Source organism: Piliocolobus tephrosceles, chromosome 5 (assembly GCF_002776525.5).
Source record: "Piliocolobus tephrosceles isolate RC106 chromosome 5, ASM277652v3, whole genome shotgun sequence".
Lineage (NCBI taxonomy): Eukaryota > Metazoa > Chordata > Mammalia > Primates > Cercopithecidae > Piliocolobus > Piliocolobus tephrosceles.
In genome coordinates, this window is record NC_045438.1 from 9,863,776 (window position 1) to 9,891,324 (window position 27,549).

Genomic DNA, 27,549 nt, shown 5'->3' on the forward strand with positions numbered 1-27,549 from the left:
CTAATCTACTTACTGACTATCATTACCAGCAATAAATCAGGTCCATGGTATCTGCACTGATACACAAAGTAAATAATTCAATTTCCTCATCTTCAAATTGCAGAGAAAAATAACTCAGTATTAAATTATAAGTCTTGAATTGTTTGCACTGGCTTGAACAAGCTCAAATGCAAATTGTAATTCTTACATGTATTTTTAAACAATCAGAACATAAAAATCATTGTGTGACAGCAAACCAACTGAAGAAATTCAAATTCAACTTGTGTCAATTCTTTTGCAAGGTATCAATAACTAGCTCTGACAAACTTTTGCAAGGTATCAATAACTAGCTCTGACAAATTTCTGAGGCAAGATGCAAATCTTCCCTTCCAATTTATGTAATTTTATTAAATCATTCATGTGCATACACCAATCATATTGTCAGAAATCACTTCAGTGACTGACTTAATGGCTATGCATCATGTTTCAAGGTGATTCTAATTCCAGGTTGGACATTTCACTACCACCAATATCCAAAATATTTACTGCTATCTATTATGTTAAAAGTATTTTTCATTCTAGCATCCTTAACTCTGTTGCTTATAGTTCTGGTTGTCAATACCGCAAGAAAGTTTTCCTGTCGAATGAATTGAAGTCAGCAAGTGCTCCCAAATTTCCTTTTTTAAAGTGAACTACCAGTTTTGTTGCTATAGCTGGAGTTTTCAGAGTGAAAAAGGGTGAAGAGTTTGAAATGACAAAATGTTTTCCTTTGCCTTTCATAGCTACACTTTAAGTTGATGTGTATAAGGAGCATAGCATTACCTATATTTTGAACTTAGAGAAAAAAATGCTCCAAAACGTTTTTGAGGACATGCCACTGTCACCACAACTTCCCTCTCTAAGTGGTTCCCTTGGGAGATAACACAGTCTTACCTGACCCCACTCTATGGCCTCGGTTGATTGGCTCAGGAATAAACACTTCATTCAAGCTGTGCCAAGTGAAGCCCTTCCCAGGGATATATTTGGACTGAAACTGAAAAAGTAAAACTGTCTTTTGTTTTGGTGGAAGATATAATATCGAAAACTCATGAACTCTTGGTGGCTCATATTCAGCCCTCTGTCGTGCAAACTAGAAATGATGATGGTGATATACAGAATAGCAGAGATGAGACAGACTATATGTCCTGCTGCCATTGAAGTTCCTGGTCATGACTGCTTATGAGAACCAGATGCCTCTCAGCTTTACTGTTGAATTGTTCTATGGATTCTGACAGATAATTTTTAGTTTGATTATGGTTAGTTAGAACCAAAGAATCCAGACCGACATTTAAAATTATTATCTAGAAATTATTATCTAGGTTTCCACAAGGATAGAACCTACAAATTTTGATGTGGCTGAATCCAAGTAAAATGTAAATGAGTATATTTTTGAAGGCTGAGGTTTGGAATTCAAGAATTCCATATGAACATTTTTATTACTATGTACACTTTTTGAAGGTGGTAAAGCGGTTGGTTAAACTACTGCCTGTCAGCTCTTGGGTTCAGATCAAGTAATCATGGAGACTTGAGCCTTAGGGAGCTTGATAGGAAAATGCTGCCATGACTATCACAGGATGTTGGCCACTTCCTTCAGCATTCACAAAAATAAAGTATGGGAGAGACAAGTTGATTCACTGAAAACTGATGGAGAACAAAAAGACAGGTGGGATAACTTTGTTACAAGACAATATTGACTCCATAACATGAAATTTCTGGAGATCAGATAATAATACAACTTGATGAATTGCAACAAACTCTGTCTCACCCTGAAGTGTTTAGCTGACAGGCAGAATTATATTGGCTCCTAGAAATTGGAATAGGTGTATTCCAGAGGCTCTAGAGTTATCAGTAATCACTGATTCCTTGCCTTTCCCAGAAAAAAGGTGATAAAGCTTCCCATTTAAAAAATGTACTTGAGTTCTAGTTAAACATGACAAATTAAACCTAGGTACCTACTTCTTTGAGTCCCACTTAAGTGATTACTAAGAGAAATAAAAATATATAAACCCAAAGGCAAAAAGAATGAGACAGAAGACAACTGAAAGGAAATATATTAATAAAATTTTCAAAGGTAGAAAGTGGAAAAAGCAGTAGTAACTAACTTTCTAAACAGAGTTGAGAAATATTTAACTTAAGTGCTTGTAGATGTAAGGTACTAACAGGAAATAAGCTAACATATCCCACTCACAAAAGTCTCCAGGTTGAAGATACCAGATAAATGTTAAATGTAAAGTTAAACACATTTCAATTGATGGATTTATTGACAATCTATTTAAATAGAGTAGCTGGAAGTCCTGTGTCCCCTTCTCAAAGAGAGCAAGTAACCACCCCTTCAACAATTTCCCAAAAGAAAATAAAAGACTTTTTCTTTGAGGAAACGTAACCAGAGAGGGTCCAGACTAAAGGATGCACAACCACGGCGAAGTGTAAGACCACACTGGGGATTAGTGAAAATGTACATACTGAACTATTGGATGCCAAGGCCTTTCATTGTTCCCAGAATTCTTCTCTGGAGAAACTGAACAGTTCTAGATGAAAGATATCTATGTACTGATTTTCAGCATTCTGCCAAAAAAAGGGGAAGGTTTCTCATGTTCACATCCTACAGTGAACTCCACCAGAAAAACATTCTGGTGCTTGATGCACACATTTACAATTTACAATCAACATTTTAGTGGCTCTTAATTGTGAACAACCAGAAATCACCAGACATTTGAGAAAATCTTCCAGTGTCAAGATGCGCACCAAATTAAACATAAGGGATGCAAAGGAAGGAGACAAACCAGAATTCTTTTTTTATCCTGTAACTAATAACCTCAGAGAGATAAAGAAAGCAACAAATGCTTATGGAGCTCTTGCTACAGGTCAAGCAGTGTTCTAAGTGCTTTAAGTGTATTCACTCATTGAATAATCACAACAATCTATGATGAAGGCCTTATCCTATTTTACAGATGAGAAAATTTAGTAATTTGTCTGAGTTTGCACAGCCAGTAAATGACAGAGCTGGGATTTGAATTTAGGTGGTCTGGCTGCAGTTCTACCTCTTAACTACACACTACCATGCAATAACGTAAGAAACTACTGTGTGTCAATAAAACAAGTTTCACCAATCAGAATAAGACAGAGCTCTTGTAAATAGAAATAAGGTAAGCATTCTTTAAAATATAGTATAGGAATCAAAAGATGATTTCAAGGAATCTCCCAGGAAGCTGAATAAAAATACAAATGGAAAATTTTAAAAGATAACAAAATTAAAGTCTTGGTATAAGAAGCACAGAACATCCTAAAAACCTGCAGAAAGCAAACAGAAGTCCATGTACTAAAGAATGGAAATTCAAATAGTGCCACTTTTCTTTTTTTTAATTAATTAATTTATTTTGTAAGTTTCAGGGTACTGGTGCAGGAAGTACAGGTTTGTTACACAGGTAAACGTGTGCCATGGTGGTTTGCTGCACCTGTCAACCCATCACCTAGGTATGAAGCCAAGCATGCATCAACTCTTTTCCCTAATGCTCTCCTCCCACTGCCCTTCCCGAACAGGCCCCAGTAAGTGTTGTTCCCCTCCCTGTGTCCATGTGTTCTCATTGTTCAGCTCCCACTTATAAGTGAGAACATGCAGTGTTAGATTTGCTGTTCCTGCATTAGTTTGCTGAGGATAATGGCTTCCAGCCTCATCCATGCCCCTGCAAAAGACACAATCTCATTCCTTTTTATGGCTGCATAGTATTCCATGGTGTATGTGTACCACATTTTCTTTATCCAGTCTATCATTGACTGGCATTTGGGTTGATTCCATCTCTTTGCTATTGTGAACAGTGCTGCAATGAACATCCACGTGCATGTATCTTTATAATAGAATGATTTATATTCCTTTGGGTATATACCCAGTAATGGGATTGCTCAGTCAAATGGTATTTCCAGTTTTAAATCTTTGAGGAATCACCACACTGTCTTTCACAATTTACATTCCCACCAACAGTGTAAAAGCATTCCTATTTCTCCGCAACCTCACCAGCATCTGTTGTTTCTTGACTTTTTAATAATCGCCATTCTAACTGCTGTGAGATGGTATCTCATTGTGGTTTTGATTTGCATTTCTCCCATGATCAGTGATGTTGAGCTATTTTTCATATGTTTGTTGGCCACATGTATGTCTTTTTCTTTGAGAAGTGTCTGTTCATATCCTTTGCCCACTTTTTAATGGGTGTTTTTATTCTTGTAAATTTGCATAAGTTCCTTGTAGATTCTGGATATTAGACTTTTGTCAGATGAATAAATTGCAAAAATTTTCTCCCATTCTGTAGGTTCTCTGTTTGCTCTGATGATAGTTTCATTTGCTAAGCAGAAGCTCTTTAGTTTAATTAGATCCCATTTGTCAATTTTTGCTTTTGTTGCAATTGCTTTTGGCAATTTCATCATAAAGCTTTTGCCCATGCCTATGTCCTGAATGGTATTGCCTAGATTTTCTTCTAGGGTTTTATAGTTTTGGGTTTTACATTCAAGTCTTTAATCCATCTTGAGTTAATTTTTGTGTAAGGTGTAAGAAAGGGATCCAGTTTCAATTTTCTGCATATGGCTAGCCAATTCTCCCAGCACTATTTATTAAACAGGGAATCCTTTCCCCATTGCTTGTTTTTGTCAGGTTTGTCAAAGATCAGATAGTGATACACGTGTGGATTTATTTCTGAGTTCTCTATTCAGTTCCTTCGGTCTATGTGCCTGTTTTTGCAGCAGTAACATGCTCTTTTGGTTACTATGGCCTTGTAGTATAGTTTGAAGTCGGTAGTGTGATGCCTCCAGCTTTATCCTTTTGCTTAAGATTGTCTTGGCTATACCAGCTCTTTTTTGGTTCTACATGAATTTTAAAATAGTTTTTTTTCTAATTCTGTGAAGAATGTCAATGGTAGCGTAAAGGGAATAGCACTGAATCTATAAATTGCTTTGGACAATATGGCCATTTTCATGATATTGATTCTTCCTATCCATAAGCATGGAATGTTTTTCCATCTGCTTGTGTCCACTCTGATTTCCTTGAGTCATGGTTTGTAATTCTCCTTAAAGAGGTCCTTCACTTCCCTTGTTAGCTGTATTCCTAGGTATTTTATTCTATTTGTAGCAATCGTGAATGGGAGTCCATTCATGATTTGGCTCTCTACTTTTCTATTGTTGGTGTATAGGAATGCTTACGATTTTTGCACATTGATTTCATATCTTGAGGCTTTGCTAAAGTTGTTTATCAGCTTAAGAAGCTTTGGGACTGAGACAATGGGGTTTTCTAGATATAGGATTATGTCATCTGCAAACAAAGCTGATTTGACTTCCTCTCTTCCTATTTGAATACCCTGTATTTCTTTCTCTTGCCTGATTGCCCTGGCCAGAACTTCCAACACTGTGTTGAGAGAGGAAATCCTTGTCTTGTGCCAGTGTTCAAGGGGAATGCCTCCAGCTTTTGCCCATTCAGTAAGGTACTGGCTGTGGGTTTGTCATAAATGGTTCTTATTATTTTGATGTATGTTCCTTCAGTACCTAGTTTATTGAGAGTTTTTTTAACATGAATGGGTGTTGAATTTTATTGAAGGCCTTTTCTGGGTCTATTGAGATAATATCTGGTTTTTGTCTTTGGTTCTGTTATGTGATGAATTACATTTATTGATTTGTGTATGTTGAACCAGCCTTGCATCCCAGGGATGAAGTCAACTTGAACATGGTGGATAAGCTTTTTTGATGTGCTGCTGGATTCGGTTTGCCAGTATTTTATTGAGGATTTTTGCATTGATGTTCATCAGGGATACAGGCCTGAAGTTTTCTTTTTTTGTTGTATCTCTGCCAGGTTTTGGTATCAGGATGATAATATCACCACTTTTCATGAGCAACACTGAATGCTAGAACACAGAGCAGTAATATCATTCAACTTCCAAGTGAAAATTATTTTTAACCTAGCATTCTTACTCATCAGTGAAAAAGTTTGTATATTCATAACAATGCAAAAATATCAATCAAAATTTGAGTTATGATTGTATTGGTTGGCAGAAGAAGATAAAAAAGATGTCTTAAGAGTCAATGCCTCAGCTGCAATAAAAAGTGTTATAAATAAAGTCTAAATCAGGTAAATAAATCAAGAAGGAACCCCATACGTAACTTTTGTAAATAAACAAATGTAAATCCCAGAAGAAAAGGCTAAAAGTTGAAAGCAGTTACCTCTAGAAGTGGAATTAAAGATGGAGGGAAATAGGGAGGGGAAAGTCTTCTTAATATGAGCTTTTTGGTAATTCTTTGATTTGAAAACTGTGTGCTGACATTACTTTGATGAAAAAACAACTCGATAAAAACAAAAAATAAATTTTGTGAGTTGCATTCAACTAGGACTCTGAGTGACAACATTCTAAGGCATTCTATTCTCCCCACCCTAGCCTGTGGTTTTCTTTCCATGTTCTGTGAATGGCACAGCCCACAAGCTTAGTGTTAAGAAAGGGAAACTCTAAGTGCGGAATACAGATTCAAAGGCTTGGCTGAACAGGATTATTAGATAACTGAATCTCCCAAAATCAAGTTGACAAGGGACTCACTGGGCTATTAAACTGCACTGCCAAAGGGGGAATACAGTAACAAATAAGTCTGTGATTGTTCAACAAGTCAGGCCATGCCCAGGTTTAAGTAGCCTCACCAGTGAGAAAGAAAAGTTTAAGCAACACAGAAGACTCAGCAAAAGAATTGTCCTTCCTCTCAGAGTGATGCATAGCATACTAGAAAATCAATGTGTGCTGGTAAGTGGACCCCAGGGAGGCTGCAGGATTGTGAAATTCAAAGATGCCCATGACATTCTTAGGTCCTGCCATGTATGTCAGTGGTCTTCAAATTATTTTACATCTATAGAATTTTGAAAAAGTATGTACCTCTTACATACTGGCATTTAATATGTTTCATCAGAAATTTAAATTGTTGCAAATAACATAATCCCTGACATATTATAAATACTGACACCAAAATAAAGACATTGTTGTCTAATGTTTTCACCATAAATTTAAACAATTAGAAGTAATTTAATTGTTGGCATATTTCAAGTACTGACATTTTGATATCTTAAAATAAAACTGTTATATTACTCTTTTAAATGTATCCAATGGACTGAAAAAGCCATCAGGGTTTTATATCTATCATCAGCCATTTAAAAAATACATGAATATGTCCATCTCCAACAGTCAAAATTTGTATGTTCACTTTCTCCTTTATCACATATTTGCAATCTACTTTCTCACATACATTTTACTATTGTGATGTAATTTATGCTTTAATATATGTATAGGTTTTTTTGGTCACACATTATATTTCTCTGTAGCCAAATTTCATATGTAGGTTAAAACATTAAAACATATTTTAATTTTGTGATTATAAGTTTCCAAGCATTAAAATAAATCTTAATGATATTTGTTATTAATAAGGCACAATTGGTTAAAATAATCTAATTGCACAATTCTGATAAACAGTTATTAAACATAAAAATAAATTCAATACATTTATGTACTTAGGTGATAGAATAAAACAGATCATTTAAATGTACAACCCGGGCTAATAACCAATGTTTATAGAAGAGCCTAAGGAGTCAACTTTTAGGTCTTACAAATGGCCCATCCAGCTGCAGCCATGCTTCTCAAAGTTTAATCGCAAATGAAAATGCAGAATCTTACCTGACACAGTAGGTGTAGGGCCTGAGGTTCTATGTTCCTGGCAAGCTGCCAGGTGATTGATGCTGATGTTGCTGGTCAAGGCGTCATACTTTCAGTAACGAGAAGCGGTAGCAGTGAAGTAGTGGTTCTAAACCTAATCTGCACTTTGGAATCTCCTGGGAATCTTTAACGTGTCCCACCACTTCCAGACATTCTGACATCTGATTGCACAGTCTGGACTGTGGCCTGGGCACAAGGGCAGATCATCGTGTAGTGTAGGAATTCACCACTGGGGTGAAGGAGCTAGTGCTAAATGCAGTGTGAATGTTTCCTCTTGGGCCTCCCTTTGACTGAGCCTCTTGTCCTGGAAGGCCTGCTACTCTAAAGAGAAAGAGTGTAAATCTGCAGGTGCTATCTGAACAAATTGACTGTTGCCGGCAAGGCTGGTTCCATGGTTTTATCATCAGTGCAATTGTACAGGAAGTCATGTGCAGAAGAACCCTGCACTTGGTTTCATGCTCTGACTGTCACCATCTTTGGATTCTTAATGATACTATCTTTGAACTTTTTTGTAAGTGAAGTCTGAAAAGACAATGAAGCACGAGCAGAGGACTGCACACCGTTTGCATTTAGGGCATGCCTTGTATATTTGCATATACATTCAGGAGTCCTATGAGTGTAAATTTCAGTGGACCAGCAATGCATGGGAGTCCAGCAACACTCAAAGTGCAGGTTGAACGTGTTATATCCACGACTGAGTAAACGGAACATTGATAGCCACATTTTCCATTCAACCCAGAACTCAGAAAGGAGGCAATGATGTTCTAAAACATTCGTGACTAAGAAACTATCATATTTTTTCTTACTTGTATCACTTTCTTGTATTATTCAAGGACTTGCACTGAAAATGATTACATAGAAGGAAAGGAAAAGAAAGAGAAAGATAGGGTAACCCATATTGCACACATATCAAGAAGTAAAATAAAAACATTTGAGTTATTTTAAGCAGGTTTTCCACTATTCTGGGAAGAACAAAATACATATGCATGTACAAAATTCAAATTATGTGATTCCCGCATACAAGTTAAATGCTTTTCTATTTGCATTTAAAATGGGCATTGTACATTATAAAGATGAATGGTAAAATTTACGCTAATAATTTATTTCATTTAGGACATTAAATAGCAAAAACCACCATGAGAAGATGAAAGAGAGGGCCCATGGAATACAGAAAAAAAACTTTATATTTTAGAACCTTAAAAGCACTTTTTTTCCTGTTTTTCATTTAAGGGGACCAAAATTTTCATTTTGCATTGGGTGCCAGAAATTATACAGCCAACTCAGGTAGTAGATTAAAGACAGCCTTGCTCCTGGTGACCAAGACTCAGTAGCGTTCCCATCTCCCACTCTCTGTTGTCCATCAGGGCCTGGTCTTCTCCCCTCAGTATTCCACATGCTAAGACTCTTAGAGCAGAGGTAGGAATTACTTATCCTTGGCTTATTTACTCCTCCAAGAAGTACCAGTCTAATTATCAAAAATTGGATTGCTTTATCTTAGGGAAACACAGATTAAATTCCAGTTTAGTGACAGAATTTAAAGTATTTTGGTGGCTCGATTATGTTAATCAGTTTTAAATGATCTCTATTTACTTAAAGCAGAAAATTCTAAACCAAAATATACTCAAAATCTGAATCCAAACAAATTCATTTTGACTCTTATTTTAGTTTTTCTTAAAATATGTATTTTGAAACTTTCCAATGCTGTTCTTTCTTTTATAATCCATGCTTTATATCTTTCCAATATATACATCAAGGGAATTTAATTAGAATTGCCACAGTTAATTGTTTTCTCAAAATAATCTTGAACTAGACAATTTAAATAATGCTGTGGATTAAAATTATGTCAACAATTTACATTTCTTAATGAGACGTTTGTAATTTCCATTCTTAGGAAAGTACACTATACTGGCCTGTTAATATCTTGCAGAGTGCTTCCCCTTCATTCACCAGTCAGAGACCCTGCCTTGTTCCTAAATAGTCAAAAAAGTCATCTCAGGGCCGGGCGCGGTGGCTCAAGCCTGTAATCCCAGCACTTTGGGAGGCCGAGACGGGCGGATCACGAGGTCAGGAGATCGAGACCATCCTGGCTAACATGGTGAAACTCCGTCTCTACTGAAAAATACAAAAAACTAGCCGGGCGAGGTGGCGGGCGCCTGTAGTCCCAGCTACTCGGGAGGCTGAGGCAGGAGAATGGCGTAAATCCGGGAGGCGGAACTTGCAGTGAGCTGAGATCTGGCCACTGCACTCCAGCCTGGGCGATAGAGCAAGACTGTGTTTCAAAAAAAAAAAAAGTCATCTCTATGTGGCGCCTAATTCCTACTAGAAAATTAAACAGAGCTGGACACCGTGGCTCATGCCTGCAGTCCCAGTTACTTGAGAAGCTAAGGCAGGAGGATCACTTAAGCCCAGTGTGTGGAGGCTGCAGTGAGCTGTGATCGTGCCCCTGCACTCCAGCCTGGGTACAGAATGTATAAAAATAAAATAAAATATATAGGTAAAATTAAACAAAATCAAGCTTGTGGTAGGCCCTACGTGATGGTAAACTAGAATTACACATTAAATTCCCATTCTGCTAATAGGCAAGATCTGCCACACTACAGAAGAATCCCTCTCTGCAGAAGCCCCACTAGCAACCAACATTTTACTCTCTAGGAGCTTGACTTTTCCAGGATCCACATATAAACGAAATTGTACAGTATTAGTCTTTCTGTATCTGGCTTATTTCACTTAGCAGAACGTCCCCCAGGTCCATCCATGTTGTTGTATGGGGGATGTGGGGAAATGTTGGTCAAAAGGCATGAACTTTCAGGTATAGTAGATAAGTTCTGCAAATGTGATGGTTAGCATGGTGACTGATTAATATTGCGTTATTTACTTGAAATTTGCTAAAGGAGTAGATCTTCAGTGTCCTAACCACAAACACACCCCCAAAAAAGAGTATGCATGATGATGAATGTGTTGATTAGTTTGATTGTGGAAATCATTACACAGTGTATAGCAGATAGGTATATCAAAGCATCACATTGCACACTGAGTATTTTTTTTTTTTTTAATTTATCAACTACATCTCAATAAAGCTAGTGGAGAAAGAAAAAAAAGCCTTCTAAAGAACAAAATGCCTTCTGAGTCCAAGGAGTGAAGTAACTCTGGTGTTGATTAAAAACTGTAGTAGAGAATTCTTACAATTTGAGCAAAGCCTTCTTCTGGAGGTTGGCACCTTGAACCATTTCAGTTTTACTCCAGATATCTGCCAAGCTGACTTCATCTCTCCGCCATGAGATAGTCTGGGACTGTCTTGCTTTTCCTGACTCTAGAGCTAATAATGGCTTTGTACTAGAGATCCCACTCTGCTTTTACTAAAAGCCCATGCAAAGAATTGTGATCTGGGCGCTACCTGCAGGTGATCTCGTTCCAGCCAAGCACTGGCAACAGATGCTCTTCCATCCTGCAGGTGGGCTTTACACTCTCTTCATACGGAAGTAGATAAGACTGTCAGCAGAGTAGAAAAAGTTGTTTTTGTTACTGAATAAGAATTTTTCAAAATCACAAGTTCATGCAAATGTTTTCCATTTAGCACTGTTTGTCACTGTCCCCTCTCTTCCTTTTCTAATTAAATTCCTCAGAAAAAGTACTATCTCTGCCCAACATTCATTGTCTAGGTTTTTTTATATGATATAAATAAACTATTTTCTTCAAATTGCTTCAAATGTTTTGTGCACACTTCTATAAGGTGTTATAGCAAATAATGAATGTTAATGTATTTGAGTCAATATGCTTAAATATTGAAGCTTTCTGGATTCACTATCTCTAATCTACTCAATATATATAATAGATTTGAGAAAGTATTTCCAAAGTTATTTATCACCCAAGGTTTCATTTATTTGATATGATCTGATCATGTGAAAGCATTAAAAAGAAATATTCATAGTATGTGATACAAAGACTCCAAAAATTTAACTACCTAAATACTTATAGAATAATTTGGGATACAATCTATTCCATGTAATAATAGTACCATTATTCAAATTAAAAAGCATTACATTTTTTAATTGTGCTACCAGGTTTAATTCATTGGATATCCATATGGAAAACAAAACGTATATCATTCTCAAACCATTAAAACACAGTTCTAAGTAGATTGCAAATATAATTGTAACTATTAAAGCAATAAAAGTTTTTGAAGAAAATGTTGGAGGATGTTTTCATGGGAGACAAGGAACTCCAAACAGAGCTATAATAAAGAAAAGATTATAAATTGGACTGCACCAAAACCAAACTCTGTTCATCAAAAGACATTATTGAGAATGAAAAGGCAGCCCACATAATGTAACATATTTGCAATACATTTACCCAATATAGAATTTGCATCTAAAATATACCAGGAACTGTGAACTAATAAGAAAAAGAAAACTTGATGGAACATGGAGAAAATGACTTAAGCACTTAAGGTGCACAATGTGATTAGGCATCATGACTATGCAAATTAAAAGCAAAATGCGAAGAAAGAAACATCCAGTGTTGGCAAGAATGTAGAACAACCTAAATTCTCATATACTGATGGTGGGAGTGAAAACTGATGCAAACATGTTGGAAAGCTATCTGGCAGTATTTACTAATGCTGTACATATGCCTATCTTATGACCCTATATACACAAAAGATGTGTATACATATGTTCACCAAAATATACAAAGTGAACGTTCATAGGAGCACTTTTTATAATAGCCAAAAACTGGAATATACCCAAATGTCCATCAAGAATGAAAAATAAATTGTGGTACATTCAGATAATAGAATACTATGTAGTTCTACTCCCCATTGATACTGTTCAGAAAGAGTATACACGACTATATACAACAATGTCCATAAACCTCATAAGCATAATCCCAAGTGAAGGAAGCCAGACACAAAAGAGCAAATACTGATTTCATTTACTTCAGGATCTTGATTGTTTTTTGATCTGGCTGTTTACATGGGTGTGCTTTCTGGAAAAAAGAAAAAAAACCAAAAACGTAATTTTTACACTTTGCTGAATGTGTGTTAGACTCAATTTAAACAACTAAAAATACTTAGCAGAATATTACAACACCTTGCTGTGTTAGATAACATCATCTCTATCTATAAGAAGTTAGTGTGTGTGTTTATGTGTGTATTTGAGTAAAGAGTTGCCTTTGTGGCTGGGTGCAGTGGCTCCTGCCTATAATCCCAGCACTTTGGGAGGCCGAGACGGGTGGATCATGAGGTCAGGAGATTGAGACCATCCTCGCTAACATGGTGAAACCCTGTCTCTACTAAGAATACAAAAAATTAGCTGGACATGGTGGCGAGCGCCTGTGGTCCCAGCTACTCAGGAGGCCGAGGCAGGAGAATGGCCTGAACCCAGGAGGCGGAGCTTGCAGTGAGCCGAGATCATGCCACTGCACTCCAGCTTGGGTCACAGAGCGAGACTCCATCTCAACAGCAACAAAAAAAAAAGAGTTGCCTTTGTGGCTCCACAAAAGAGCCATTATCCTCAATAATATTGCTAATTCAGGTGAATCAAATGTTTAAAGTACTTTTATCTGTTTTCCTTATATCTGCAGGGTTGAGAGGCTAATTGCTTTGGAAGGATAAGTTATTTTATTTTTTAACTGTGCTTTACTTATTCTTGAATTCAAATTGAGTTAATTTACAACTAAGAATTGAATGCCATTTTAGGATATGAGTTTACAAAATCAAATTTTCTTAAGTTTATAAGATTTTCAAATTTGAGAAATTTTACCCTGGCCTTAGATTTTTCACATCTGGGAGTTTTAACTATGAGTTAGCTAGTCCTGTCCATAGGAGCTGAACAATTTCACCATTGATCATTTTCTGTCAAGGTCTTCATACCACTGACCACCTCCAGTCTATACACATGCCTAAACCTGCTCCCAAAATAAATAAAACTAAGTCACAAACCCTGATCATCACTACAGTTTCTGGAATTTTCTGAAAGCAAAGAGAGACATTTGACTCTGAGGAAAGTGAGGGCCTCTGAGGAAATAAGGTGCATTGATGGTCCCAGGACCAACACTTGGTCATGATTCCCAAAGCCTGAGTAGTCCTGGTTAAGTTATCTAAACTCTATTAGTTATATCACTTGTATAACCATTTCCTCATTGGTGTACTGGTGATAATAATTCTCACTTTGCAACAGAACTATGAGAAGTTAAACTAAGTTGACAAACCATCTGGCCTTGAATAAATGCTGCACAATTAGTGCCTGTTATTTATCCATACATCCATCTGGAGGTTTCTCAAGGCAGCAACCATGCATTGTTCATTTTATCCTCAATTACTGGCTAAATCCCAGCAATTGTTAAGTGCTCAATAAATAGTTAAAATGAATATGTTAATAAGTTAAAGAATTCTTTTAAAATATGTTATTGATGGCTTTCAAATATTCCATTTTACCTATGACCTGATTGGTTCTGAAAAGCTAGGTGGGCCTGTCCCATTTTCCTGGAATTCTCTGCCAGAGCACACAGACCAAAACCAAGATACCCACATTCTGAGTTCAGAGAGTCATCTGCTGTGAGGCCTGTTGGCCATCCTATGAGGCTTTTGGAGAAGTGAGAGGTGAAGCCAGCTGGACTTCCTTGGTAGAGTGGGGACTAGGAGAACTTTTCTTACAAGAGGTTTGTAAAACACACCAATCAGCACTCTGTAGCTAACTGGAGGTTTGTAAAATGCACCAATCAGTGCTCTGTAAAAACACACCAATCAGTGCTCTGTAGCTAGCTAGAGGTTTGTAAAATGGACCAATCAGCACTCTGTAAAATGGACCAATCAGCAGGACATGGGTGGGAACAATTAAGGGAATAAAAGCTGGCCATCCCAGCCAGCAGCAGCAACCCACTCAGGTCCCCTTCCACGCTGTGGAAGCTTTGTTCTTCTGCTCTTCACAATAAATCTGGTTGTTGCTCACTCTTTGGATCCGTGCCACCTTTAAGAGCTGTAACACTCACTGCGAAGGTCCACGGCTTCATTCTTGAAGTCAGTGAGACCACGAACCCACTGGAAGGAACCAACTCTGGACACAGAAGGACCATTTCAGCAGAATCTATATTAATGTAAAACTACTAGAGGACTAGAGAAGGGATGCAATTTTGCCACAGGTTGGGAGAATAAAGATGCATAATTTGTGGAGCAGCAAACCATCCATTCCTCCTTCCTGGGGGAACCAGCCCCCAATGTTTCAACGTAGATTCTTTTCTATTTTCCCTAAGTGTTGGCCTGTCTGAGAAATAAAGGGAAAGAGTACAAAAGAGAGAAATTTTAAAGCTGGATGTCCAGGGAAGACATCACATGTTGGCAGGTTCCGTGGTGCCCCCTGAGCTGCAAAACCAGCAAGTTTTTATTAGCGATTTTCCAAGGGGAGGTAGTGTACGAATAGGGTGTGGGTCACAGAGATCACATGGTTCAAAGGCAATAAAATATCACAAGGCAGAAAATCAGAGTGAGATCACAAGGTCAGGGCGAAACCAGAATTGCTAATGAAGGTCCATGTCCCGCTGGGCATACATTTTCATTGATAAACATCTTAGCAGGAAACAGGGTTCAAGAGCAGAGAACCGGTCTGACTAGAATTTGCCAGGCTGGAATTTCCTAATCCTAGCAAGCCTGGGGGCGCTGCAGGAGACTAGGGCGTGTTTCATCCCTTATCTGCAACTGCATAATGCAGACACTCCTAGAGGGGCCATTTTAGAGGCCTCCTCCTGGGAATGCATACTTTTCCCAGGGCTGTTAATTATTAATATTCCTTACTGGGGAAAGAATTCAGCAATATTTCTCTTACCCATTTTCAGCAATAAGAGAAATACAGCTCTGTCATGCCTGGCTCCCAGGCAGTCAGACCCAATGGTTATCTCCCTTGTTCCCTGAACATCACTAGTATCCTGTTCTTTTTTCAAGGTGCCCAGATTTCATATTGTTAAAAACACATGCTTTACGAACAATTTGTGCAGTTAACGCAATCATCACAGTGTCCTGAGGTGACATACATCCTCAGCTTACAAAGATGATGGGATTAAGAGATTAAAGTAAAGACAGGCATAGGTAATTATAAGAGTATTGATTGGGGAAGTGATAAATGTCCATGAAATCTTCACAATTTATGTTTACAGATTGCAGTAAAGACAGATGTAAGAAATTATAAAAGTATTAATTTGCGGGACTAATAAATGTCCATGAAATCTTCACAATTTATGTTCTGCCATGGCTTCAGCAGGTCCCTCTGTTCGGGGTCCCTGACTTCCCACCACATCTTCTCTTCTATCTTCTGGGATAGGGCCATTCTATCAAACCCCCTGCCCCATTCCTGTGATACTGGAGGCACCTAAGCCACTGTGCTCAAGATTTTCAATTATCTTTCGTGTAAAAATGCTGAACCTCTGTTCTCACACAGTGCCTGTTTCCCCAAGTCTGATGGTGGAAGCATAAAGAAATGGGCGGAAAAGTGACCTTGGTACAGAGAGAGAACCTAGTTGGACTGTGTTACCATTTGATGTGTAAGCATCTGTGGATTTCCTACAGATGATCGAGCAAACCCTGTAGCAGGTGGTGGGGATTCAGCCACTCATTCTACTGGCCCCTTCAAGAGAGCCACTTCTGGATGAGGCGATCCTAGCAGCAACAAGATAATCTGGATAACTTGTTGTAGGGGCTACAGGTGAGAAAAACACAAGCTCAGTTGCTGGTCCTTTACCATGGCCTCTGAAGGGACTGTGCCCTCCAACGAGCCAAACATACACCACACCACTCAGGACAGTCTGCTGCTGTGAGGAAACCAACAATCCCATCTGGACTCATTGATGAACAATAGGAAGAAAAAGCCTGCAGATATGTGTGAAGCCTCCCTCCCTCATTTTTCTTCTCTCAACATCAGGAGAGCAAGTGCAGGAAAGGAGGTGAGTGAGAGAATAACTATCCCAATGTCCACAGTTCCCAGCTGCTAGAGCTTTAAGTCCACCTGTATTCATGGGAAGAGGAACAGAGAATGCACAAGGTTAGGTCTAATATTTGAAATTCACCTCTCTTAATAACTAGAAGTGTTTGAAAAATTACAGAAATGATTGAGTTGTCAGTAAGGGAGTCAAAGACCCCACAGGAAAACAAGGTTTGATGCAGTATAAGAGTAGCACTAAAATAATAAAATAAAAAATAATGTTAGTAAATCCAAAGCAAGCCCATGTGGATGGCTGATCGTTTATGTAACCATTTTCTAACTCTCAGTCACCTTTCTAGCCTGCAGTTTTTGGACTCATGCAAATAAGACAGCTTTGTGGCAGGATCTTAGGAAATTTTATATCACATGGTGAGCTTCACACCATGCAGTTAGAATGATTCATATGCAGCACAAACCTGAACCAAGATGATTTTATCAGGTGCACTTCAAATTCCTCCTGTCCTTATATGCTCTCTGATCCATTCCAGTCCTTTCTCTAATCTCTTCTGCAGTGGACTGGGCTGAACCCTGCAAATTCCATTTCCCACTGCCTTGTAGTTGGGTTCAGGCAGTGGGAACACTGGCAGAATATTTGAGGGTGAAAAAAGGAAGAGGCCAGGGCATTTCTTCACCTACTCTCTGTTTTGGGGGCATCCTTGGAAGTGGCTGGACATCCTCCAGGACTTCCAGATTCCTCTGGACAGCCTCTCCCTCTGTGCTCCCAGCCCCTCTGGACTCTGGCCATACTACCTCCTTCTTCCCCCTTTCCTCCATTCTAAAGCTGGTAGGAAATTCCTGCTGTGGATAATAATGGGGCTGCCTCTTTTTTGCCTTCCTGCCATTTTGGATCTTGCATCACTGCTGTAACTAGTTCCCCATATTGGATGTCTTCTATTGAACTACTTGGCATGGCTGTTTTTCTGAATAAGCATTGACAAATATTCTCTCTTAATCCCATCCATCCTCTACCACTGTGTGGTGACACTCAGATGAACGCTAAATACACACACCTCATTTCAAGATATGCCATATTTATTCATGAATATTTAACCTATTGTATTAAAGACAGAGAGAAATACATTAAGTGTCTCTTACCAATCTCAAGTTTTCAAAAGAAAAGTGATAGCCATCAAGAGTAAAAGGGAACATCAAAGTAAGTTTCTCAATCATTGGGAAAAATGGGCAGAACACTGCACTCCCCATGGTTCAAGAATGGATGTGTTCATGGAGTCAGTATATTCTTTCATGTTAGAGCACAAATCCTTGGAAAATAGGCCACAAAACCAGGTAAATTTTGATTGGAAAAAGAATTGGATTTCTTTCACTACTTAATTCTAGGTGCCAGATATACAGCTATGTATGAAACAAACAAAATCCCTGATCTCCTGGATTTTAGTCTCAAGGAAGAGACACTAAAAAAGTAAACAGATCAACAACATTATTTCAACAAATTCCAAGTGCCATAAAGAAAGATGAAGTAGGAAAAGGAGAAGGGTAGTGGCTGGGAAAGGATGTTTATTGATGGTGTCATGGAAGGCTCCTGAGAGGTGACAAGATAGCAGAGTCTGACTGATGAGGGAAAGTCAGGACAAGAAGAGCATCCCCAACAGAGGAAGGAGCAGGAATGGAAACCCTGCTGCAAGAATGCAGAGTGGGGCTGAGGAGTTCTGCCCTGGCTCTAGCATGTGCCCTGAAGAGCCTGCATTTCGTAGTGCATTCAGATTTGTATACCAGTGCAGTTACATTTCAGTCATTGTTGGCCCACCTCTCAATTTTTCCAAAACACACACAGACTCCTCAAAAATAACTATCACTGAGCTTTTCTCAATAAATTCGTTGATAAATGGTTGCAAACCTCCACATTATTGACCTCGGGTCAGCTGATGTTCCTCTCAGTGATAATCCCTAGAGCAGTTGCTTCCAAGTCACCTGGGGTTGGGGTTCTTGTTTAAAATGCCACTTTCTCATCCCCCTCTCAGAACTTCTGAATCCAAACCCCTGGGCTTGAGGCCTAGACATCTGTGACAGTCTTTCCACGTACCATTTATGCACACTAAGTCTGAGAGTCACTGGGCTGTGTACCTCCATGCCTCTATGCCACAAAATTTAGCATTACGTGGTTAGTGAAGCTGCAGCTTGCCAACAAGTATATACAATTTCACAGTGTAAATCCACCCCCTCCACCAAAAAAGAGTCCCATTAAATGAAAAGCAATCAGTCAGTATGGAAATGTCCAAACAAAACCAAAATGCATAATTTAATTTGCGATTCTGATTTCCAAGGGCCAGTTTATTTAATTCCATTTGGAACTTTGTCAACATTACTAGGTATCCCCCTGTGTGTGTTTCTCCCTCTCACCCTAGAGAAGATTGAGCCAACTTTTACTGTGGTCTAGCAAGATTTTAACTTCTGTGTCTCTGGGGCAACTGGTGAGCTTCTACGTATCTTTGATTAAAAAGAATCTCTGGCTATCTCGATTTCTGAGTATACGCCCTCTTTAGTGCCCTTTCCCAGTGCGTTCCTGGCAAAGTCACAGAAAATCACTTTCAGACTAATGTTTCTTTAAACGTTAGTACCTCTAATTTATATAAAGTACTTGATTGTCTAAAAATACTATATAGTTACATGTTTAACCTTATAGCATAGAGTTCTGTTTGCTTTAAGAGAAAACCAAATAAATTACAAAGTGTATATAGTCAAAAACTTTTCTAATAAATCAAATTCACATAGATACTTGTTTGGAGCAAGTAACTATTATTTCAAAAACAACAAATTGCTTGCAAACCCATCAGAAAGGTCACACAAGAACAAAGTAAAAAGGCCTCTACTAGTTTCAAAATATAAATAAGCAAACATTGCAAATCAAACAATTCAAATTATGTATATGGGGTTTACTATTTCTAACAATTGATACTATTTTTGTTACCTTTGGAGCACACTTCTAACCTATTTCATATATATTACGTCTGTCTGAATTTTAAAAAATTGATACTTGCACATTGTCAAAAGAAACATTACTTCAAAAAATTAAAAAGTAGAAAAGAATAATCTCTGTTAGTAATGGCTTTTAGGATATTAGGTAGCCCTACTGCCACTTTTAGCCATCACACTTTCTATCTCATTCCATGGAAGTGTTGCCATTCCACAGTCTTCCAGAAGTTAATTGACTGGGGTTGGTGAAGACAAAATCATAGGATTTCAAGAGCAAAATTTCTTCCTGTTTTTCACAACTTGGCCAATTCTCTGTATGCCAAGTGACTTTAATTTTAATGAAAATTAAAATATTTTTTCTAATTTCACAATCACAGTTTTTTTTTTTTTTTTACGTTTTTATATTTCCATGTCATGATACCCAGATGCTCCAATTTTCTTTTCTGCGAGAGTGTCTCTCCAAATTCCCTGTCAAACTTTGCCCTATTCTTCCTACACTCTGCAAAGGGCAGTAGAGTGAAGCAGCAAAGACTCTACCACATTCTACATACACACTCCCCTCTTCCAACCATTGTTGTCTTCTGGTCCTGTGGTTAGTCCTTCATACTCCTCATGTTACCACAAAGATGGCAACCAATAAGCTACAGATTAAAGGGTGCCAAGGATGTGTAACGTTGCTCCCCATTGACTGACCCAATTGCAACCTGTTTTGCACAGCAGTCTATGCTAGTCCTTAAAATGTTCACTAGAGGGTGCACTATTTCTTTCCAAATTATTGAAGATGACTCCTAAATTAAACAGTAATATTAAAGGCAATCTATTCAAATGCTCCACTATATTAAGTAGTCAACATTAGATTTCAAGGAAAATAATAGCCAGAAAAGTCATATTTAGTGGGTCTACTGGACAAAAATGGAAGTAGCAGCAACTATCTACCGTTAGTCCAGTGTCAGGATAATTTCTTCATCTGGAATTCTCAACCTCAGGATGAATGTGACTGGCACCATATGCACTATGGTTTGTCTGTGCGTTCTGTGCACACACACACACACATACATATACACACATGCACACACACACTCCCCACTACAGCCAAGGATCTTGGAGAAAAGATGGAGGGGAAGAGATGCACCTCAGGATAGTAACCAGACAGAATAACTATGACATGCTGTGCCAAAACCAAAGAAGCTTGGCCCTTTTTATAGTAGCGCTCGTCTCTTTGCTGCTGTATCAGAGGAGGGTAGTTCTTTCCATGAGCTTGTTAACTCAAAGGCAGGCTTCCTTGTCAATGAAGAATCAGTAGGGGAAGCTGTTAACTGTCAGCTTATGGCCAATGCAAAAGTGGAGGTTTTAACGTCAGATCAGAGTCACCTGTTACCCCATGCAAACTTTCATAAGGAGAGCGGGAAAGGGCAAATCCAAAGCTGGACATCTGAGATTATTGATATTCATTATTAAGTAAATGAACAAAAACTTTTTCCTAATAGCAATTTTAGTATAATCCTCACAATATCACTCATTCCATATATTTTCTTCAACTGAAAATGCATACTTGCGTTTCATTCGTCTTTCCATAGCCTCTCAGCACACTCCAAGACACCTGTTTTTTTTTGTTGCTAGAGTGTGTGCGTGTGTGTGTATGCGTGCGTGTGTGTGCGTGTGTGTGTGTGTATATATGAAACCAAGGCTCCTCTTTAAACTCAACCTGTTTCACATTGTGGTAATAGTTGACTTTCATTTGTCACCACTTGTTCATTTTTATAAGGCTGACCTCTTTTCACCTCTTAACACTAGCCCAGAAATTTCTGAAAGTATCATCATCACTCCCATTCAGCTAAGATGTTCCAGAACTATCTTGTTCTTCCTGCCCAAGTTAAATAGTTGCTCCCCTCAAGGGAGAGCTGGTTCATTTTGGGGAATGATAGTACATAGCCCTGAAATCTGGGTGCTTGTCTGCATTTTATATCATTCTACACCACTACTGGCAATAAACTGCCTCATATTAGAAACCATGTGTTTTTAGTAACATAAGAGTAGACTTTCAAATTCAGTCCTTCAGCTATCAATGTGGAGTAACTGGTGCTCACCAGGATTGGGTCATGATGGTGAGTGTTTATTGCAAAGCATGTTGACCTCCAGAGCATACTGATGTCACTGCTCTCCTAGGTGACAGCAAAGTGGGCTGAAATTCAGAAAATGGTTCCCCTAATATGGCACAAGTCCATAACGTGACCACAGCTACACATAGCCAAATGCAGGCTTACTTTGTGTTGGTGTTTTACATTATCAAGTACAGCATTAAAAAGAAATTATTAACACACTCTGGCAAAATGGGCCTTGGTTGTTAGTCTCTGTTAACAAAGAAGCTATTCAATAAGGTGAAGTCCATTAGATTCACTGTTCTTGCTAATACTGCCCTATGGAATGTAATACATGTTCTCTACAGATGACCAATGTATGGAGGGTTCTGTGTTTGCTTTGACTTTCCTTTGTCCTAAGTAAGAACTTTTATTGAAGTTCTCTTAATTTTTTTTCCACCTGTTATACATCAGTGATGAGTGTAGTAACTAACCTTATTTCACCTATGGTTTACAGACAAGCCTTTTTCTTTGAAAAAGAAAATACCTTTTTTAAAGCTGTTTTGAAATTATTTCTCTTACTTCATCCCAAAGAGTATTTTTGAAGGTGGTCTCAAGTTATTTAGCTATTCTAAAATAGAACATTCTTAGCATTTTAACCAAGCAAGGTCATGACTGGAAAAGCTGCTACTTTCCGACAAGGGTCAGTAGGAGTCAGAATTAATTGGCACATTTTCAGTGGGGTAAATTGAAAACTTTAATCAGGGACTGAAAGTTCGATCATTTCCAATAGTAGAACGGTCAAGGGGAAAAGAGGTGTGCTCATCATAGGCCTCTTAACTGAATTACTCATGATGGGAGAAGATATCACACTCTTATAAAAGTTTCCTTGTGGACTTCATTTAGAATTATTTCCCTTAATCTATTTGGATATTCAGGGGGAGTCCTGCCTAGGGTGAATATTGACTTCAGTGCCTATAAAATTTCTGAATGACTCTGTTTTCGGGGTTCTCAGCCCAGGCAACTTAACAGCATAGCAACAGCTTTTCAGATCAACAAATTCACCCCATTAGGCTTATGAAACTGGTCCATGCTCATGAGGTCTCCTACTCTTGAGACCCCCCTGCCCCGAACAAAGTTTTCACACCTCTGTAGAGCAGAGGCCTTAATACAAATGTTTGCAGAAACCAGGGACCAATAAACATGGCTTCCATTGACTGGTGATAGACAATGGTGAGGGGAGCTGCAAAGCATTGCTCCACATCTGTCTCACCTCCTGGTTTCCACCATACCAGACCTTAGGTGGTCAAATCTTCCTATTTCTCAAGAGAAGCTGGTGGATTTATGAGTTCACTTATTGTAGGCATGTCAGATGGGTAGAATGGGATTAATCATGCCATCAGTTCATGACATGTTATCTGTTTCTTATTTTATTTTATTTTTATCTCCATCCTGTACAATCCAATTTCTCTTCCCTGCTGACCTAAAGTATTTCATATTTGTACCTTCAACTCCCCTTCCATATGTTTATTTATATATGTGTGTGAATGTCTTTAAAATATGAACATTACTATTTGTGTACATGTAATTTACATAAATAGTGCTAGACTACAAAAATTATGTTATCGAGATCTGTCCATGTGGCTAAATATCTACTTTGTTCATTTCTTGTGACTGCTGTATTATCTAAATTTAGCCTAATTATCCCCTGGTTCTTTGCTAGCACAAATAATGCTGCGATAAACATTCTCATAAATATCTCTGGTGCACACTTGTAAGAATTTCTATAGTGTCTAGGGTCTACAGAGTAATGAATCAGTTCCACTAAGTACTGCTTAATAGCTTTCTAAGGTGACCATACCAGTCCATATCTCCCAGCAGTACGCGAGGTTTCCCATCTCCCCCCCCAGCCACCAGCATGCAATGTTCTAATTTTTTGCACTTCAGTAATCAGTATCTCAGAGTTTTAACCTGTATTTTGTTGATTAAAATGAAGTTAAATAATTCATCTTCGCATGTCATTTTTTAGCCATTAGGGTATGTCTTAATTATAATCCTTGACTTTTCATGTTTTTTTCTTATTTACCAAACTTTATTTTATTATGCTAAATATTAATTCTTCGTTGGTGATAAACACACTATAGACCTTCTCTGAAACTGTCACTTATCGTAAGTTTTGTTTTCGTTTTCTCCAAGTGAAACCCCATTCCTAAATTTCGTTCGTGGTGTTTTTGATTGTCCTTTATTAAGCACTGACTGGAAAGCTAAAATGCCACCTTTCCAGACTCTAGAAAGTGAAGGTAGCCAGGTAACAGCTCATTTTGATGTAATGAAATATATTAATTTTTCTCTTTATAGTTTATAAATAGATACTGGACGTGCAGCAGGTCAGCCAGCCTCTGAGCCCCATGACCGCCAGCAGCTTCCTCTCCTTCGCGGAACTCTTTCCTTACGTGCTGCAGGACCGGGCGGTCAAAGGCAGCTTGGGCGTACAAATCAGCTTTGCAGACCTCATGGTGGTTCTCATGGAAGGGGTCTGGCAAATGGAACGTTTCCCGGACACAAGGAGCTGCAGCTGCCCAAGGAGCCTGAAGACGCGGCCCAGTTCACCAAGGCGCCGGACATCATCCTCCGCCTGCTGTATCTGTTGGAGAAAGTGGAGTGCACCCCTAGCCAGGAGCACCCGAAGCACCAGACCGTCTACCACCTGCTCAAGTGTGCGCCCAGAGGCAAGAACGGCTTCACCCCTCTGCACATGGCTGTGGACAAGGACCCCACAAATGTGTACCACAAATGGAGGCAGCTTCACCTCCCTGCACGAGGTCAAAGTGCTGCTCAACTGCGGGCTGACCCAGAGAGCAGGTCCTTTGGCAACAACACCCGGCTGCACGTGGCAGCCCAGAACAATTGCCTGGCAACCAGGAACCCCGGATCCAAGCAGGAGCCCACACAGATGCCACCACAACGCCTTCAGGAAGATGGCCTAAGAGCTGCTGGAGGACAAGCTGCTGGCTAGGGGCACCACGCAGCCCTTCAACTGCATGACCCTGCAATGCCCTGCAGCCCGAGCCCTGGACAAGAACAAGATCCCCTACAAGGGCTTCATCCTGGAAGAGCTGGAGGCTTTCATCCAACTGCACTGACCTGCCCAGAGTGTTTGCACCCTCCCCTCTTCCCTCTCCTGCTGAAGGGAGACATGAGTTTTTTTATATATATTTCAAGTTGAAGAAATGCCTCTTTGTTTGTTTTAAAAAAGTTGCTGGTCAGACTTCATAAGTGAATTTCAAGCAGTGAAGATTCTGTGGTGCCTGAGATGCTAAAGCACCACATAGAGTGAGCTCTATCGTGTGAAGAGTTTGGTAAGCAAGATAAAGTCCATGGTGTTGGTCCCTAAAATGTGGGTGACCGTATGTTTTTATAAAACTCCACTCTGCTGCCTTTTAGAGGTGATACGGTTTGGCTGTGTCCCCACCCACATCTCATCTTGAATTGTAGCTTCCATAATCCCACGTGTCATGGAAGGGAGCCGGTGGGAGGTAATTGAATCACAGGGACAGTTTTCCCGTGCTGAAAGTAAGTCTCAGGAGACCTGATGGTTTTATAAAGGGCAGTTCCCCTGCACACGCTCTCTCACCTGCCACCATGTAAGATGTGCCTTTGCTCCTCCTTTGCCTTCCACCATGATTGTGAGGCCTCCCCAGCCATGTGGAACGAAACCTCTTTTTTTTTATAAATTACCCAGTCAGTCTTGATTTCATTAACAGCATGAGAACAGACTAATACAACAGGCCTCCCAATTTTCTATCCTCATTAGAAAGAGAACTGTTTTTCCAAACAGGAAATAAAGCCAAGCACCGAAGCAGTGACATCAAAGCCTTTGACATCTACTTCTTTCCCACCTAACAAGAACTAGCACAGTTGGTTTGGGCCTGGGTTGCCAGTTTCCGAGTTAAAACTACAGGCTGCTCAGCCTTGCAAACCTCCCACAGTCTCTCTTTTCCTTGTCGGTATAATTATAGGTAGCCCAAGCCACTTTTTTCAGCTTCTCTGAGGATGGGAATCCAGGTCTTCCTGAGAAAGGCCCTAGTACAGTATTAACTCCATAAATCCGCTAAGATGGTGAGTGTCAAAACCAACTTGCCAGCTAACGTTTGTACGAAGTCTCAGCTCACCGTCATTCAGAGTAAAGTACCAGTACTGCTAGAGGACCTGCCCCAGCAAGATTTTCCTCAAGAGCCAGACTCCATAAGCCCTGGCAGGCAGGAGCAGATCCTCGGCCTGTCTGAAGAGCAGTGAACTGCAGAAGGGAAGCCACCTGGTGCATTCTCCTTGTGGCAGCCACAGCCCGGCCCTCAGGAGGAGCAGTGACAGTGGGTCCCCAGAAACGCCTGGCCCCTTGATGGAAACTAGGTCTCATTTGAATTTACGGTGTGTGCTAGGAAATTATGTATTTATTTACAAGAAAATGTTTTAACTCAGCCAAGGTGGGAAATGCCATCCCTGTCCCTTCCAAAGCACAAAAGAATTAGGCAGTTTAAATCGTGAGTCTCAGTGCTGGTGTTCAAATCATTCAAAAGAAAGTATTAGCCCTTTGTCAAATGAGTAGATTACAAAAATTTTCTCCCATTCTGTAGGTTGCCTGTTCACTCTGATGGTAGTTTCTTTTGCTGTGCAGAAGCCCTTTAGTTTAATTAGATCCCATTTGTCAATTTTGGCTTTTGCTGCCGTTGCTTATGGTGTTTTAGACACAAAGAACTCAAACAAATATACAAGAAAAAAACAAACAACCCCATCAAAAAGTGGGGAAAGGATATGAACAGACATTTCTCAAAAGAAGACATTCATACAGCCAACAGACACATGAAAAAATGCTCATCATCACTCGCCATCAGAGAAATGCAAATCAAAACCACAATGAGATACCATCTCACACCAGTTAGAATGGCAATCATTAAAAAATCAGGAAACAACAGGTGTTGGAGAGGATGTGGAGAAATAGGAACACTTTTACACTGTTGGTGGGATTGTAAACTAGTTCAAACATTATGGAAAACAGTATGGCAATTCCTCAAGGATCTAGAACTAGATGTACCATATGACCCAGCCATCCCACTCCTGGGTATATACCCAAAGGATTATAAATTATGCTACTACAAAGACACATGCACACGTATGTTTATTGCGGCACTATTCACAATAGCAAAGACTTGGAATCAACCCAAATGTCCATCTGTCACAGACTGGATTAAGAAAATGTGGCACATATACACCATGGAATACTATGCAGCCATAAAAAAGGATGAGTTTGCGTCTTTTGTAGGGACATGGATGCAGCTGGAAACCATCATTCTTAGCAAACTATCACAAGAACAGAAAACCAAACACCGCATGTTCTCACTCATAGGTGGGAACTGAACAATGAGCTCACTTGGACTCGGGAAGGGGAACATCACACACTGGGGCCTATCATGGGGAGGGGGGAGGGGGGAGGGATTGCATTGGGGAGTTATACCTGATATAAATGATGAATTGATGGGTGCTGACGAGTTGATGGGTGCAGCACACCAACATGGCACATGTATACATATGTAACAAACCTGCACGTTATGCACATGTACCCTAGAACTTAAAGTATAATAAAAAAAAAAAAATTAAAAAAATAAAAATAAAAAAAGAAAGTATTTGGCCGGGCGCAATGGCTCAAGCCTGTAATCCCAGCCCTTTGGGAGGCCGAGACGGGCGGATCACGAGGTCAGGACATCGAGACCATCCTGGCTAACATGGCGAAACCCCGTCTCTACCAAAAAAATACAAAAAACTAGCCGGGCGAGG

At 39.3% G+C, this 27,549-nt stretch overlaps 1 pseudogene; it reads left to right on the forward strand.

The window, feature by feature from the left end:
* Positions 1-24,860, forward strand: part of LOC111547269 — a 46,944-nt pseudogene extending 22,084 nt beyond the window's left edge.
* Positions 24,861-27,549: the final 2,689 nt, after the last annotated feature.